Source organism: Arachis hypogaea, chromosome 17 (genome assembly GCF_003086295.3).
Source record: "Arachis hypogaea cultivar Tifrunner chromosome 17, arahy.Tifrunner.gnm2.J5K5, whole genome shotgun sequence".
Classification (NCBI taxonomy): domain Eukaryota; kingdom Viridiplantae; phylum Streptophyta; class Magnoliopsida; order Fabales; family Fabaceae; genus Arachis; species Arachis hypogaea.
In genome coordinates this window covers 34924237-34941652 of record NC_092052.1, presented here as the reverse complement: position 1 = coordinate 34941652, position 17416 = coordinate 34924237, and the positions used below count along the sequence as shown (strand labels likewise).

Sequence of the window (17416 nt, the reverse complement as noted above, 5' to 3'; positions counted from 1 at the left end):
CTATTGTATTAGACATCTTCGGATCATCTTATGATTTTTAGTTCATATTTGGATCATATTGATCACGTTTGGGGGCTGGCCATTCGGCCATGCCTGGACCATCATCACTTATGTATTTTCAACAGCAGAGTTTCTGCACTCCATAGATTAAGGTGTGGAGCTCTGCTGTTCCTCACGAATTAATGCAAAGTACTACTGTTTTTCTATTCAATTCAACTTATTTCTCTTCTAAGATATTCATTCGCACTTCAATATGAATGTGATGAACGTGACAATCATCATCATTCCCCTACGAACGCGTGCCTGACAACCACTTCCGTTCCACCTTAGATTGAATGAATATCTCTTGGATCTCTTAATCAGAATCTTCGTGGTATAAGCTAGATTGATGGCAACATTCATGAGAATCCGGAAAGTCTAAACCTTGTCTGTGGTATTTCGAGTAGGATTCAAGGATTGAATAACTGTGACGAACTTCAAACTCGCGAGTGCTAGGCGTAGTGACAAACGCAAAAGGATAGTAAATCCTATTCCAATATGATCAAGAATCTCCAGACGATTAGCCATGCAGTGACAGCGCATCGGACCATTTTCACAAAGAGGATGGGATGTAGCCATTGACAATGGTGATGCCCTTACATAAAGCCAGGCATGGAAAGGAGTAGGACTGATTGGATGAAGACAGCAGGAAAGCAGAGGTTTAGAGGAACGAAAGCATCTCTATACGCTTATCTGAAATTCTCACCAATGATTTACATAAGTATTTCTATCTTTATTTTCTGTTTATTTATTACTATTATTCGAAAATACTATAACCATTTGATATCCGCCTGACTGATATTTACAAGGTGACCATAGCTTGCTTCATACCAACAATCTCCGTGGGATCGACCCTTACTCACGTAAGGTTTTATTACTTGGACGACCTAGTGCACTTGCTGGTTAGTTGTGCGAAGTTGTGAAGTTATGTTTGGACCATGGTATTGTGCACCAGTTTGTTGGCGCCATTGCCAGGGAGAAAACGAACAACAAATTTTACAACCTGAGTAACAATTTCGCATACCAAGTTTTTGGCGCCGTTGCCGGGGATTGTTCGAGTTTGGACAACTGACGGTTCATCGTGTTGCTCAGATTGGGTAATTTTCTTCTTATTTTATTTTCAAAAAGTTTTCAAAAAAAAATTTTCAAAAATCTTTCAAAATTTTTTCCTCTGTTTTCGAAAATTATTCTAAATTTTTAAGAATGAATTCTAGTGTTTCATGAAGCATGTTGAAGCCTGGCTGGCTATAAAACCAGGTCTAATTCTTTTGGATAGAGGCTTCCAACCATCAGCATAAAGGCAAGTTAATTGGAATATCAGCTATTGCATGACTGATTTGTATCTTCTAAAGCTTGGCTGGCTATTAAGCCCTGTCTAACCCTCAGATTAGAGCTTTAGACTAAGAGTACAAGATTCCTGGAATTCATATTAAAAATTTTGGAATCCTTATTTTTCTTTTTCACATTAATTTTCGAAAAATCCAAAAAAAAAAATCATAAAATCATAAAAATAAAAAATATTTTGTGTTGTTTGTTTGAGTCTTGAGTCAATTTTTAAGTTTGGTGTCAATTGCATTTTTTCTAAAAATTTTTATGCATTTTTCGAAAATTCATGCATTCATAGTGTTCTTGCATGATCTTCAAGTTGTTCTTGGCCAGTCTTCTTGTTTGATCTTCATATTTTCTTGTTTTGTGTCTTTTCTTATTTTTCATATGCATTCTTGCATTCATAGTGTCTATACATGAAAAATTTCTAAGTTTGGTGTCTTGCATGTTTTTTTTTTCTTGAAAACTTTTCAAAAATAAGTTCTTGATGTTCATCTTGACATTCAAAGTGTTCTTGGTGTTCATCTTGATATTCATAGTGTTCTTGCATGCATTGTGTGTTTTGATTCATAATTTTTATGTTATGAGTCTTTTTCATGTTTTTCTCTCTCATCATTAAAAATTCAAAAATAAAAAAAAATATCTTTCCTTTTTTTTCTCTCATAAACTTTCGAAAATTTGGATTGACTTTTTCAAAAATTTTTAAAATCTAGTTGTTTCTTATGAGTCAAATCAAATTTTTAATTTGAAAATCTTATCCTTTTCAAAATCTTTTTCAAAAATCAAATCTTTTTCATTTTTCTAATTTTATTTTCGAAAATTTTAAAAATATTTTCCAAAAATCTTTTTCTTAATTTTATATCATATTTTCAAAAATATCATCAACAATTAATGTTTTGATTCAAAAATTTCAAGTTTGTTACTTACTTGTTAAGAAAGATTCAAACTTTAAGTTCTAGAATCATATCTTGTGATTTTTTGTAAATCAAGTCATTAATTGTGATTTTAAAAATCAAATCTTTTTCAAAACTAATTTCAATCATATCTTTTCAAAAATATCTTTTTATCCTATCTTTTTCAAATATCTTTTCTAACTTCTTATCTTCTTATCTTTTCAAAATTGAATTTCAAATCTTTTTCAACTAACTAATTGACTTTTTGTTTGTTTCTTATCTTTTTCAAAACTTCCTAACTAACTATCTCTCTCTAATTTTCGAAAATACCTCCCTCTTTTTCAAAAAAAATTCTTTTTAATTTTAATTTTAATTTTATCTTAATTTTCGAAAATCATTAACTCTTTTTCAAAATTAATTTTCGAATTTTCTCTCCCTCATCTTCTTCTATTTATTTAATTACTTACTAACACATCTCCTCATCTCAAATTACCGCTCCTATCCTCACCCTTGTGTTTGGATTATCCATTCTTCTTCACTCTTATTCCCTTTCTTCTTCTACTAATAACAAGGGAACCTCTATACTGTGGTAAAAAGGATCCCTATTATTATTTTTCTGTTCCCTTCTTTTTCATATGAGCAGGAGCAAGGACAATAACATTCTTGTTGAAGCAGACCCTGAACCTGAAAGGACTCTGAAGAGGAAAGTAAGAGAAGCTAAAATACAACAATCTAGAGATAACCTTACAGAAATTTTCGAACAAGAAGAAGAGATGGCAGTCGAAAATAATAATAATGCAAGGAGGATGCTTGGTGACTTCACTACACCTAATTCCAATTTACATGGAAGAAGCATCTGAATTCCTACAATTGGAGCAAACAATTTTGAGCTTAAACCTCAATTAGTTTCTCTAATGCAACAAAACTGCAAGTTTCATGGACTTCCATCTGAAGATCCTTTTCAGTTCTTAACTGAATTCTTGCAGATATGTGATACTGTTAAGACTAATGGAGTAGATCCTGAAGTCTACAGGCTCATGCTTTTCCCTTTTGCTGTAAGAGACAGAGCTAGAGTGTGGTTGGACTCTCAACCCAAAGATAGCCTGAACTCTTGGGATAAGCTGGTCAAGGCTTTCTTAGCCAAGTTCTTTCCTCCTCAAAAGCTGAGTAAGCTTAGAGTGGATGTTCAAACCTTCAGAAAGAAAGAAGGTGAATCCCTCTATGAAGCTTGGGAGAGATACAAGGAACTGACCAAAAAGTGTCCTTCTGACATGCTTTCAGAATGGACCATCCTGGATATATTCTATGATGGTCTGTCTGAATTAGCTAAAATGTCATTGGATACTTCTGCAGGTGGATCCATTCACCTAAAGAAAACGCCTGCAGAAGCTCAAGAACTCATTGACATGGTTGCTAATAATCAGTTCATGTACACTTCTGAGAGGAATCCTGTGAGTAATGGGACGCCTCAGAAGAAGGGAATTCTTGAAATTGATACTCTGAATGCCTTTTTGTTTCAAAACAAAATATTAACTTAGCAAGTCAATATGATTTCTCAGAGTCTGAATGGAATGCAAGCTGCATCCAACAGTACTCAAGAGGCATCTTCTGAAGAAGAAGCTTATGATCCTGAGAATCCTACAATAGCAGAGGTGAATTACATGGGTGAACCATATGGAAACACCTATAATCCCTCATGGAGAAATCACCCAAATCTCTCATGGAAGGATCAACAAAAGCCTCAACAAGGCTTTAATAATGGTGGAAGAAACAGGTTTAGCAATAGCAAGCCTTTTCCATCATCCACTTAGCAACAGACAGAGAACTCTGAACAAAATACCTCTAATTTAGCAAACTTAGTCTCTGATCTATCTAAGGCCACTGTGAGTTTCATGAATGAAACAAGGTCCTCCATTAGAAATTTGGAAGCACAAGTGGGCCAGCTGAGTAAAAGAATCACTGAAATCCCTCCTAGTACTCTCCCAAGCAATACAGAAAAAAATCCAAAAGGAGAGTGCAAGGCCATTGATATCACCATCATGGCCGAATCCAAGGAGGAAGGGAAGGACGTGAATCCCAAGGAGGAAGACCTCCTGGGACGTCCAGTGATCAATAAGGAGTTTCCCTCTGAGGAACCAAAGGAATCTGAGGCTCATTTAGAGACTATTGAGATTCCATTAAACCTCCTTACGCCCTTCATGAGCTCTGATGAGTATTCTTCTTCTGAAGAGAATGAGGATGTTACTGAAGAGCAAGTTGCCAAGTTCCTTGGTGCAATCATGAAGCTGAATGCCAATTTATTTGGTAATGAGACTTGGGGAGATGAACCTCCCCTGTTCACCAATGAACTAAATGCATTGGATCAACTGAGATTGCCTCAGAAGAAGCAGGATCCTGGAAAGTTCCTAATACCTTGCACCATAGGCACCATGACCTTTGCGAAGGCTCTATGTGACCTTGGGTCAGGAATAAACCTCATGCCACTCTCTGTAATGGAGAAATTGGGAATCTTTGAGGTACAAGCTGCTAAAATCTCATTAGAGATGGCAGACAACTCAAGAAAACAGGCTTATGGACAAGTAGAGGATATATTAGTAAAGGTTGAAGACCTTTACATCCCTGCTGATTTCATAATCCTAGATACTGGGAAGGATGAGGATGAATCCATCATCCTTGGAAGACCCTTCCTAGCCACAGCAAGAGCTGTTATTGATGTTGACAGAGGTGAACTAGTCCTTCCATTGAATGAGGACTCCCTTGTGTTTAAAACTCAAGGACATCCTTCTGTAAACATGGAAAAGAGGCACAGTAAGCTTCTCTCAGTACAGAGTCAACTAAAGCCCCCACAGTCAAACTCTAAGTTTGGTGTTGGGAGGCCTCAGCCAAACTCTAAGTTTGGTGTTGAACTCCCATATTCAAACTCTAAGTTTGGTGTTGGGAGTCTATAGAATTGACCTGATCACCTGTGTGGCTCCATGAGAGCCCACTGTCAAGCTATTGACATTAAAGAAGTGCTTGTTGGGAGGCAACCCAATTCTTATTTATCTAATTTTTATTGTTCGTTCATGTTTTATTAGGTTCATGATCATGTGGAGTCACAAAATAAATAGAAAAATCAAAAACAGAATCAAAAATAGCAGAAGAAAAATCACACCCTGGAGGAAGGGCTTACTTGCGTTTAAACGCCAGTAAGGAGCATCTGGCTGGCGTTCAACGCCAGAACAGAGCATGGATCTGGCGTTGAACGCCCAAAACAAGCAGCATCCTGGCGTTCAGACGCCAGGAATGCACACTGAGGAAAGCTGGCGCTGAACGCCAGAAACAAGCATAGAACTGGCGTTCAACGCCAGAAACATGCTGCATCTGGGCGCTGAACGCCCAGAACAAGCATCAATTTGGCGTTTAAACGCCATAATTTCATGCAAAGGCATTTTACATGTCTAATTGGTGTAGGGATGTAAATCCTTGACACCTCAGGATCTGTGGATCCCACAGGATCCCCACATACCTCTACTTACCTTACCTCCTCATAATCCTATATCACCCTCTCTCTCTCCATTCACAGTCATCCCTTCTGTTTTCCATTCACCATTCACATCTATTACTCCCCTAAAACTATCATACAACCCACCTACACCCACCCACTCAAATTCAAACTATCAACTCACCTCCATCTCTTCTTCTTCTTCTTCTATTCTTTCTTCTTTTGCTCGAGGGCGAGCAACATTCTAAGTTTGGTGTGTGGTAAAAGCATAAGTTTTTTGTTTTTCCATTACCATTGATGGCACCTAAGACCAGAGAAAACTCTAGAAAAGGGAAAGGGAAGACAAAAGCTTTCACCTCCGAGTCATGGGAGATGGAAAGATTTATCTCAAGGATCTATAGCTCAGTGGTAGAACATTTGACTGCAAATCAAGAAATCCCTGAGATACCTCAGGGGATACATTTTCCTCCACACAATTATTGGGAGCAACAAAGGGTGGAACATCAAGAGCACTCCATCACCCTCCATGAAATTAGAAAAGATCAAAGAGCAATGAGGGAGGAGCAACAAAGACAAGGAAGAGACATAGAAGAGCTCAAGGACATCATTGGTTCCTCAAGAAGGAAACGCCCCCATCACTAAGGTGGACTCATTCCTTGTTCTTAAATTTTCTGTTTTTCATTTTCTTATGTTAAATATTTATCTATGTTTGTGTCTTTATTACATGATCATTAGTGTCTAAGTGTCTATGCCTTAAAGTAGTGAATATGAATCCATCACCTCTCTTAAATGAAAAATGTTTTTAATTCAAAAGAACAAGAAGTACATGAGTTTCGAATTTATCCTTGAACTTAGTTTAATTATTTTGATGTAGAGACAATACTTTTTATTTTCTGAATGAATGCTTGAACAGTGCATATGTCTTTTGAAGTTGTTGTTTATGAATGTTAAATATGTTGGCTCTTGAAAGAATGATGACAAGGAGATATGTTATTTGATAATCTAAAAAATCATAAAAATGATTCTTGAAGCAAGAAAAAGCAGTGAATACAAAGCTTGCAGAAAAAAAATGGTGAAAAAAAAAAAGAAAAAGAAAAAGCAAGCAGAAAAAGCCAAAAGCTCTTAAAACCAAAAGGCAAGAGCAAAAAGCCAATAACCCTTAAAACCAAAAGGCAAGGGTAAATAAAAAGGACCCCAAGGCTTTGAGCATCAGTGGATAGGAGGGCCTAAAGGAATAAAATCCTGGCCTAAGCGGCTAAACCAAGCTGTCCCTAACCATGTGCTTGTGGCGTGAAGGTGTCAAGTGAAAACTTGAGACTGAGCGGTTAAAGTCAAGGTCCAAAGTAAAAGAAGAGTGTGCTTAAGAACCCTGGACACCTCTAATTAGGGACTTTAGCAAAGCTGAGTCACAATCTGAAAAGGTTCACCCAATTATGTGTCTGTGGCATTTATGTATCCGGTGGTAATACTGGAAAACAAAGTGCTTAGGGCCACGGCCAAGACTCAAAAAGTAACTGTGTTCAAGAATCAACATACTGAATTAGGAGAATCAATAACACCATCTGAACTCTGAGTTCCTATAGATGCCAATCATTCTGAACCTCAATAGATAAAGTGAGATGCCAAAACTATTCAAGAGGCAAAAAGCTACAAGTACCGCTCATCTGATTGGAGCTATGTTTCATTGATAGTTTGGAATTTATAGTATATTCTCTTCTTTTTATCCTATTTAATTTTCAATTGCTTGGGGACAAGCAACAATTTAAGTTTGGTGTTGTGATGAGCGGATAATTTATACGCTTTTTGGCATTATTTTTAGTATGTTTTTAGTAGAATCTAGTTACTTTTAGGGATGTTTTCATTAGTTTTTATGTTAAATTCACATTTCTGGACTTTACTATGAGTTTGTGTGTTTTTCTGTGATTTCAAGATTTTCTAGCTGAAATTGAGGGACTTGAGCAAAAATCATATTCAGATGTAGAAGAAGGACTGCTGATGCTGTTGGATTCTGACCTCCCTGCACTCAAAGTGAATTTTCTGGAGCTACAGAACTCAAATTGGCGTGCTTCTAATTGCGTTGGAAAGTAGACATCCAGGGCTTTTCAGCAATATATAATAGTCCATACTTTGGCAGAGTTTAGATGACGCAAAAGGGCGTTGAACGCCAGTTCTATGCTGCAGTCTGTAGTTAAACGCCAGAAACACGTCACAAACCAGAGTTGAACGCCAGAAACACGTTACAAATTGGCGTTCAACTCCAAGAATGACCTCTCCACGTGTAAACTTCAAGCTCAGCCCAAGCACACACCAAGTGGGTCCCGGAAGTGGATTTATGCATCAATTACTTACTTCTGTAAACCCTAGTAACTAGTTTAGTATAAATAGGACTTTTTACTATTGTATTAGACATCTTTGGATCATCTTATGATTTTTAGTTCATCTTTGGATCATATTGATCACGTTTGGGGGCTGGCCATTCGGCCATGCCTGGACCATCATCACTTATGTATTTTCAACAGTAGAGTTTCTGCACTCCATAGATTAAGGTGTGGAGCTCTGATGTTCCTCACGAATTAATGCAAAGTACTACTGTTTTTCTATTCAATTCAACTTATTTCTCTTCTAAGATATTCATTCGCACTTCAATATGAATGTGATGAACGTGACAATCATCATCATTCCCCTACGAATGCGTGCCTGACAATCACTTCCGTTCCACCTTAGATTGAATGAATATCTCTTGGATCTCTTAATCAGAATCTTCGTGGTATAAGCTAGATTGATGGCAGCATTCATGAGAATCCGGAAAGTCTAAACCTTGTATGTGGTATTCCGAGTAGGATTCAGGGATTGAATGACTATGACGAACTTCAAACTCACGAGTGCTGGGCGTAGTGACAAACGCAAAAGGATAGTAAATCATATTCCAGTATGATCGAGAACCTCCAGACGATTAGCCATGCAGTGACAGTGCATCGGACCATTTTCACAGAGAGGATGGGATGTAGCCATTGACAACGGTGATGCCCTTACATAAAGCCAGCCATGGAAAGGAGTAGGACTGATTGGATGAAGACAGCAGGAAAGCAGAGGTTCAGAGGAACGAAAGCATCTCTATATGCTTATCTGAAATTCTCACCAATGATTTAAATAAGTATTTCTATCTTTATTTTCTGTTTATTTATTATTATTATTCGAAAATACTATAACCATTTGATATCCGCCTGACTGAGATTTACAAGGTGACCATAGCTTGCTTCATACCAACAATCTCCGTGGGATCGACCCTTACTCACATAAGGTTTTATTACTTGGACGACTCAGTGCACTTGCTGGTTAGTTGTGCGAAGTTGTGAAGTTATGTTTGGACCATGGTATTGTGCACCAGTTTGTTGGCGCCATTGCCAGGGAGAAAATGAACAACAAATTTTACAACCTAAGTAACAATTTCGCATACCAAAGGAACACAAGGAACTAAGGAGATGACCAGCGAACACTGACACGCGCATGGCTCACGCGAGCGCGCAGAATGGAGAAAATTGCAGCGACGCGTGCGCGTGCCTGACGCGTACGCGTGACAAAGAAAATTGCTGAATGACGCGCACGAGTAGATGACGCGTACGCGTGACCTGCGCGATCTGCAGAATTAACAGAAAATGCTGGGGGCGATTTCGGGCCGCATTTTGACCCAGTTTTTTGGCCCAGAAACACAGAATAAAGCCAGGGAACATGCAGAGACTCAACACACCTTTTTACACAACTTTACACACATTGATACATTCTCATTAGGATTGTTTTTAGGTTTTTAGATCTGAATTTAGAGAGGATTACTCTTCCTCTCTGTTCTCTTTACATTCCCAGTTTATTGCTTTTGCTTTTGGATATTGAAGAGTCATTACCTCCATTGAAGATACTACTCTAGTTTGTTTCCTTACTTACTCTTTTATTTATTCCAAATTCTTAATTCTTGTTTAAAGTAGTAAGTGGATTATTTTCATGAATTGTTAATGCAAAGGATTACTTTTATTTTTAATTAATTTTGAATCCCTATTTTATTTAAATTATCATGTCTTCTTCTTATATTTTTATGAGCGTTATATTCATGTCAATGGAGTAGACTCCATACTTGACATGGGGGTTGATTAAAAGGAGACACTTGAGTTGGAAGGCTTAAGTGCTGATTAAACTGGAAGTTGTTGGCTAGTTCTGTATTTACTAACACTAGACCTTCCCAAGGGAGAGGACTAGGATTTGCGAATAAGAGTTAGCTCAATCACTTGACTTTCTTTTATTTAGTAAGGGTTAACTAAGTGAAAACAACAACCTTTTTGATACTACACTTAAGAGACCCCAACAAGGATAGAACTTCCAATTAATTATTCCCCCAGTCAAGGCTTTTTATCTAGAATATTAATAATAATTTTTAGTTTTTATTGCTTTAATTTACAATTATTTAATTACTCGTTATCCAAACTCAAACTCTCTTGGAAATTCCTTATTAATAAAATAGCACCCTTTCTTGCAACTCGTTGGGAGACGACCTGGGACTCATACTCCCAGTATTTTTATTCTAAATTTTTGTGACACCTTTCTAAATTGGTGAGGCAGACTTTAGCTGGTTAAGAGCTATACTCGCAACGTTGTTATTACATTACAATCTCGTAATTAGTCTAACTTCTGCCACGCACCAGCTTTTGGCGCCGTTACCGGGGAGTTGCAATTGTGTGCTAAGTTATTAATTAGTGTACATATTTTTATTTTTTTATTTTTTTATTTGTATATTTTATTTTTATTTTTACCATGAACTATATGTTTCTTTCATTGAATGACGCGTTCACTTTCTGATCCGAGCTTAGCCACATTTGAGCCTGAAATTGAAATAACTATTTCACGTATTAGGTGAGCTCGATGTCGGTTAGCCTCTGAGGGCGGTGAAGTGATTGTTATCGATTCACCAGTCTCATCTGAGGGCAAATCTGAACCACCATCTGAGAGCAAAACAAGCTCCTTTACTACTGATTCAGTTAATTTACGTGCAGATAGAATGGCAGAACCTAGGAGGATTACTCTCCAGGAAGATGGAGCCCCAGATTTTACAATGCAGCCGTATCAAGTGCATCATCCAACTCTGGCTGCAAATTTTGAACTAAAGACTGCACTAATCAACTTAATGCCCAAGTTTCATGGCTTACCTGCTCAGGAGCCCATCAAGCACCTCAGGAATTTTCAGATAGCCTGTTCTACTGTTAGGCGTCAGGGTGCGAATGAAACTTCTATTCTGTTAACTGCCTTCCCGTTTTCTCTTGAGGAAAAGGCGAGGGAGTGGTACTACCCCCAACCTGAAGCGACTGTTACTAACTGGGATACGCTTAGAAGAGAATTTTTGGAAAAATACTTTCCAGCTGAAGTTACGACAGACTAAGGAAAGAGATCTCATGCATTGTTCAAGGTGAATCAGAAACTCTCTATGAGTACTGGAAGCATTTTAAGAACCTTCTAGACGCATGCCCCCATCACATGATTGACAGGCTAGTGTTGATCAGCTATTTCACTCAATGCATGAAGCCTCAGGATAAAACTACACTAGATGGTGCTAGTAATGGTTCTCTGAAAAAGTACAAGACCACAGATGAAGCATGGCAACAAATCAGCGACTTAGCTGAGTCCACCAGGAATCACAGGCACAGGAATAACCACTCGAAAGTTGTTGCAGAAATTTCCTCTAGTACTAAGACAACTGCTCTTACACAGAGTATATGTGAAATGACCAACCTACTGAAGCAATTAAAGTTGAACCAACAACAACAAGCTCAGCCTTCCCCACCACAACAAAGCCAACAGTTGTTCCCTAACGAGTATGCGGAATATGTGCTGATTATAGTCATTATACTGATGAATGCCCGCAGCTCCAACAAGAAGACAATATTGTGGCAGCTACTCATAACTTTTATGACCGCCCGAATCAAGGATACAATCAACATGGCGGCAACTACAACCAAGGTGGGAACTATAACCAAGGATGGCAGGACAACTCCAACCAAGGTTGGAGGGATAATTCCAACCATGGCTGGAGGGACAACTATAACAGAGGAGACAGAGACAACAATGGAAATCAGAGGTAGAATAACAACAACAGACAGCAGAATCAAAACCAACCTTACAGAGCTCCTCACCTAAGGCAATCACAAGGACCCCAGCACAACCAACAACAGGTCCCTCAGATCACTTATCCCACTTCCTCATCAAATGACGAGATGCTTCGTTCTCTTGCACAAGGACAACAAGACATGCAGACTACACTGAACTCTACTATAAATGGTCTGAATGCCACTTTACAAGCTCTCGCCGCCCGGATAGATTCATTACCTACTTCCACTAACCAACCTTTAAACTCCAGTGGAATTCCTTCTCAACCCTTACCCAAGCTCCCGGTGACATCAATGCTATCACTTTGAGGTCTGGAACCACATTGCAGGAGAGGAACCAAGAAGAGCCAAGCCCACAGGTACACGCCCCAGCTGAAGATGTAATAGAAGTGGAAGATGCTGAAGAGGAAGAGGAAGTGCAAGACATTGTTGAGGAAGAAGTAGCACAGCAAAGGAATGAAGCACCAAAAGATGCAGAAGCTGCAAGTAGCGCCATTCCTATCCCATTTCCACATCTTGCAAGGAAGTCCAGAAAGCAGATGAAACTTGATCCCAAAATGGTAGAAATTTTCAAAAAGGTTGAGGTAACTGTTCCCCTTTTTGATGTTATTCAGCAAGTACCTAAATATGCAAAGTTTCTAAAGGATTTATGCATACACAAAGATAAAATTAATGAATTAAAAACTATCCCTTTAGGTAGTTCTATATCTGCTTTAATGGGAGGTATACCTGAAAAATGTAGTGATCCAGGTCCATGCATTGTAAACTGTACCATTATAGGTGTAATATTTTCTGATTGCATGTGTGACTTAGGAGCATGTGTTAGTATAATGCCATTGTCTATATATGATACTCTAAGGCTCCATCCCTTAAAAAGGTCGGCAGCTCATTTTGTGTTAGCAGATAAAAGCATTATTACAGTAGTTAGAATTGCTGAAGATGTATTAGTGAGTATTAAGGGGCTCACATTTCTCATTGACTTCTATATCCTGGAAATGCCTCCTAATGACTCAGGAAGACCATCATCAATCCTGCTTGGAAGACCATTCCTGAAGACTTCAAAGTTCAAGCTGGATGCATTCTCAGGAACTTACTACTTTGAGATAGATGGCAGAACAGTGAGTTTCAGTTTAAATAAAGCTATGAAGCACCCTCCGAAAGATCATTCTATCTTCCAGTGCGACATCATTGATGAAACTGTGGCTGAAGTTCACCAAGAAAAAATAGAAGAGAAACACATGGAGGAAGGTCCAAGTGTGGGGATACCCTCTAAACATGATGAAGACACCTTACCATTACCACTAGCCCCCGGATGATCCAAAACCTAGCCATGAGCAGAAATTGGAATTGAAGCCCCTTCCTCCACACCTCAAGTATGCTTACCTTAAGGATTATCAGAAGTTTCCAATCATCATTGCAAGGGAACTCACTTCTCAACAGGAGGAGCAACTGCTTAGTGTGCTGAAAAAGCACAAGAAAGCAATTGGGTGGAGCTTGGCGAATATAGCAGGCATCAGTCCTCAAATTTGTGAGCACAGAATATATTTAGAAGAGGAATCAAAACCTGTCCATCAACCCCAAAGTAGATTGAATCCCACCATCTTAGAAGTTGTCAAGAAAGAAGTAACTAGGCTACTTGAAGAAGATATCATTTACCCCATCTCAAATAGTGAATGGGTCAGTCCAGTACAAGTGGTGCCCAAGAAGTCTGGAGTCACAACAATAAAGAATGAGCATGGAGAGCTCCTGACAACTAGAGTGCAGAATTCATGGAGGGTTTGCATTGACTATAGGCGTCTCAACCAAGCTACTCGCAAGGATCATTACCCCTTGCCATTTATTGATCAGATGCTCGATCGCCTGTCAGGTAAATCCCATTATTGCTTTTTAGATGGTTATACAGGTTACTTTTAAATTCATATAGCTCCTGAAGATCAGGAGAATACCACTTTTACATGTCCCTTTGGAACGTATGCATACAAAAGGATGCCTTTTGGCTTATGTAATGCACCGGCTACTTTCCAAAGATGCATGATAAGTATCTTTTCAGATCTTATTGAGAACTGTATGGAAGTATTTATGGATGATTTTAGCATATATGGCGATTCATTTGACCTTTACTTGGATAGTTTAGCTAGAGTACTAGACAGGTGTGTTAGTTTAAACCTTGTATCAAATTTTGAAAAATGTCATTTTATGGTAAAACAAGGGATTGTTCTAGGACATGTTGTCTCCAAAACTGGTATTTCAGTAGATCCAGCAAAGGTAGATGTCATTTCTAGTTTACCTTACCCCTCCTCCGTGAGGAAAGTCCGTTCGTTCCTAGGCCATGCACACTGTCTATGTCCGTCAGAAGCAAGTCCCCATAACAGAAGAGGCCATTCAACGAGCTTTAGATCTTCCCCTTGCTCCAGAAGGATTGGACGCATTCCAAGAAGTCTCATTCAAATGCCATACATACCAATTTAACTGGGATGCAGTTCTCAGAGTTATAGCACAACCTGACAGCAGATGGATCTATGGATACCATCGATCTCGACCTAAGAGCATATTGGCTTCAGCACTCACATTGGAGGCTCGAGTATGGGCACAGATCATGTCTCATTACGTCTTTCCGAGCACTCACGAGTCCTCCTTTACTGCAGACATGGCTGTTCTACTCTGGTGTATCCTTACAGACCAGCACCCCAATTTACCAAGACACATTCGGCATGCTATGGGACACGTACAGATTGTGGGCAACCTACCTTTTCCCGCCTTGGTTTCAGATCTAGTCTCAGCAGCCGGAGTCTCCTACAGAGCTGGGAACACCAAAGTCATAATTCCACGAGATGATCAGTACGTCCCTAACGGGAAGTATATCAGACCTCCAGCAACCACTATCAACCAGAGCACAGAACCAACGAAAGATATCCCTTCTTTTACCACATCACAAGCACCTTCAACAAACCAACTGCTCTATCAGATACTTGAGAAATTGGACCGGCTTGACCGGAAAGGAAAGCAAAGGGAGCGTCATAACAAGCGCCGATTTACATACCTCAAGGAGCTGCTTGTTGGTCACCACCCACCTAAAGAAGACCCAGACACTCCGGACTCCACTTTATTTACCAGCACAGAGAGCCATGACGGTCCCGATTGTGGAGATGCTGCTACTAGCCCCCCCTTTGTTCCTGACTGATGGCACTGAGGACGGTGCCAAGCTTTAAGTGTAGGGAGGTCGGTCAGTACCTGACTTCCGGAAGTAATTTCTCTTTCTTAAACACCAATAGAATAGGATATTTAGTTAATTTTTCTTATGTTTAGGATAGGATAAATTGCATAATAATAGGTTATTTGCATGCATGTTCTAATTGGTTGAAAAATAATAAGTTTCTTTTTAAGATCCTATTTTTTTTAAAATTTCACTAATTTAAATCAAAACTCTTATGCTAAACTTGTTTGGAAGTTGTAATTGGAACATAGTTAAAAGCTAGAACACACAACTTGTGAGACTTGAGCTTAATGACATGGTTACAATATTTAACCGTAAAATTTTATTCTTGTGTGTTTGCTTCTCTATGATTGTAATCTATATTTTGTTACATCCTATATGTCCAGTATTTAATGTATTATATGCATGCATATGATTGAGGCCATTATTTTATTAACTCACTTACCCCAAATAGCCTACCCTTCCATTTACCTTTGTTAGCCACTTTGAGCCTTTTAATCCCAATTGTTCTATATTTTACCACATTACTAGCCTTAAGAAGAAAAACAAGTAATACTGTATCAATTAAGTATGGGAAACTGTGGGAACATTGGTTAATAAGGGAATGTGTTATGATAAAATGTTGGGAATTTGGGCACCTACTCATGTGAAATTAGAAAAATTATAAATTCATGTGCATTGATAAGCTATGTTTACTGTTACTTTTACGTTAATTAAAAAAAATTCAAATAAATAAGTAATTAGATAAATGAATAAGGGGACAAAATTTCTCCAATGCTAAGTTAAGTTCAATAAAAATCAATGCATATGTGATACAAGTTAAGAGAAAAGTTGATGCATGAGTATGTAAAACAAAAGTGGGAAAATTTTGGGTAGCTAAGGATGATTTAAGAAGAAAATAGAGTATGTATGTTAGGTGATAGCTTAGGATAATCAAGGATTCAATTTATAGCTTACTTAGCCATATATATACCGTCACCTTTACCTTGGCCCCATTACAACCTTGAAAAGACCTCATGTTATTTGCATTGGTACAGTAAATACTTGTTGATTGGTTAGATGAAGAACAAAGTTTAGAAAGCATGATTAGAGAAGAGTAGAGTGATTACCCTATACACTAGAGAGACTAGAGTGCACATACACCATCAGTTAGGGTTCAAATGCTTAATTCTATGTCCCCTGCTTTCATGAGCTGTCTTCCTACAAGTTTACTCATTTTTACTATACAATTTAAATTAGTGGAATTCGATTTATTTTTGTCTTAAAAGAACTTATTTATTTTTAACTAAGTAGACAAAATCATTTTATCATATAGTTGCATTCATATACATAGGTTGCATTGCATGAGTCTTACTTTTCCCTACTTATTTGTTTTATCTCCTTAAGCTGAGCATGAAGACATGCTAATGTTTAAGTGTAGGGAGGTTGATAAACCACTATTTTATGGTTTATCTTGTGTTTTATTGAGTGGTTTCATCAAGTCATCACCCACTTATTCATACTAATTGCATGATTTTATATTTTCCTTCCTAGTTTTATTCTATGGTTGAAAACTTGCTTCCTAGAGATCTTTAGTTAGTATATTTTAATTCTCCTTTATACCATTCGATGCCGTGATCCGTGTGTTAAGTGTTTCAGGATTTATAGGGCAGGAATGGCTTAGAGAATGGAGAGGAAGCTTGCAAAAATGGAAGGAACACAAGAAACTAAGGAGATGACCAGCGAACACCGACGAGCGCGCATGGCTCACGCAAGCGCGCGGAATAGAAAAAATTGCAGCGACGCGTGCGCGTGCCTGATGCGTGCGCATGCCTGACGGCTACGCGTGGATTGGAGTCTGCACAAATGACGCAAACGCGTGGACGACGCGTACGCGTGACCTGCGCGATCTGCAGAATTAACAAAAAACGCTAGGGGCGATTTCGGGCCGCGTTTTGACCCAATTTTCGGCCCAGAAATATAGAATAAGGCCAGGGAACATGCAGAGACTCAACACACCTTTTTACACAACTTTAGACACATTGATACATTCTCATTAGGATAGTTTTTAGGTTTTTAGATCTGAATTTAGAGAGGATTACTCTTCCTCTAGGTTCTCTTTACATTTCCAGTTTATTGCTTTTGCTTTTGGATATTGAAGAGTCATTACCTCCATTGAAGATACTACTCTAGTTTGTTTCCTTACTTACTCTTTTATTTATTCCATATTCTTAATTCTTGTTTAAAGTAGTAAGTGGATTATTTTCATGAATTGTTAATGCAAAGGATTACTTTTATTTTTAATTAATTTTGAATCCCTATTTTATTTAAATTA

General features: G+C 38.3%; 1 non-coding gene across 1 annotated transcript; it reads right to left on the bottom strand.

Annotated features, from left to right (window-relative positions):
* Positions 1 to 3427: 3427 nt before the first annotated feature.
* Positions 3428 to 3535, bottom strand: LOC112768816 (small nucleolar RNA R71). Its single transcript, XR_003186202.1, has one exon. It is a non-coding gene; the product is annotated as a small nucleolar RNA R71 (small nucleolar RNA).
* Between the last annotated feature and the right edge of the window lie 13881 nt (positions 3536 to 17416).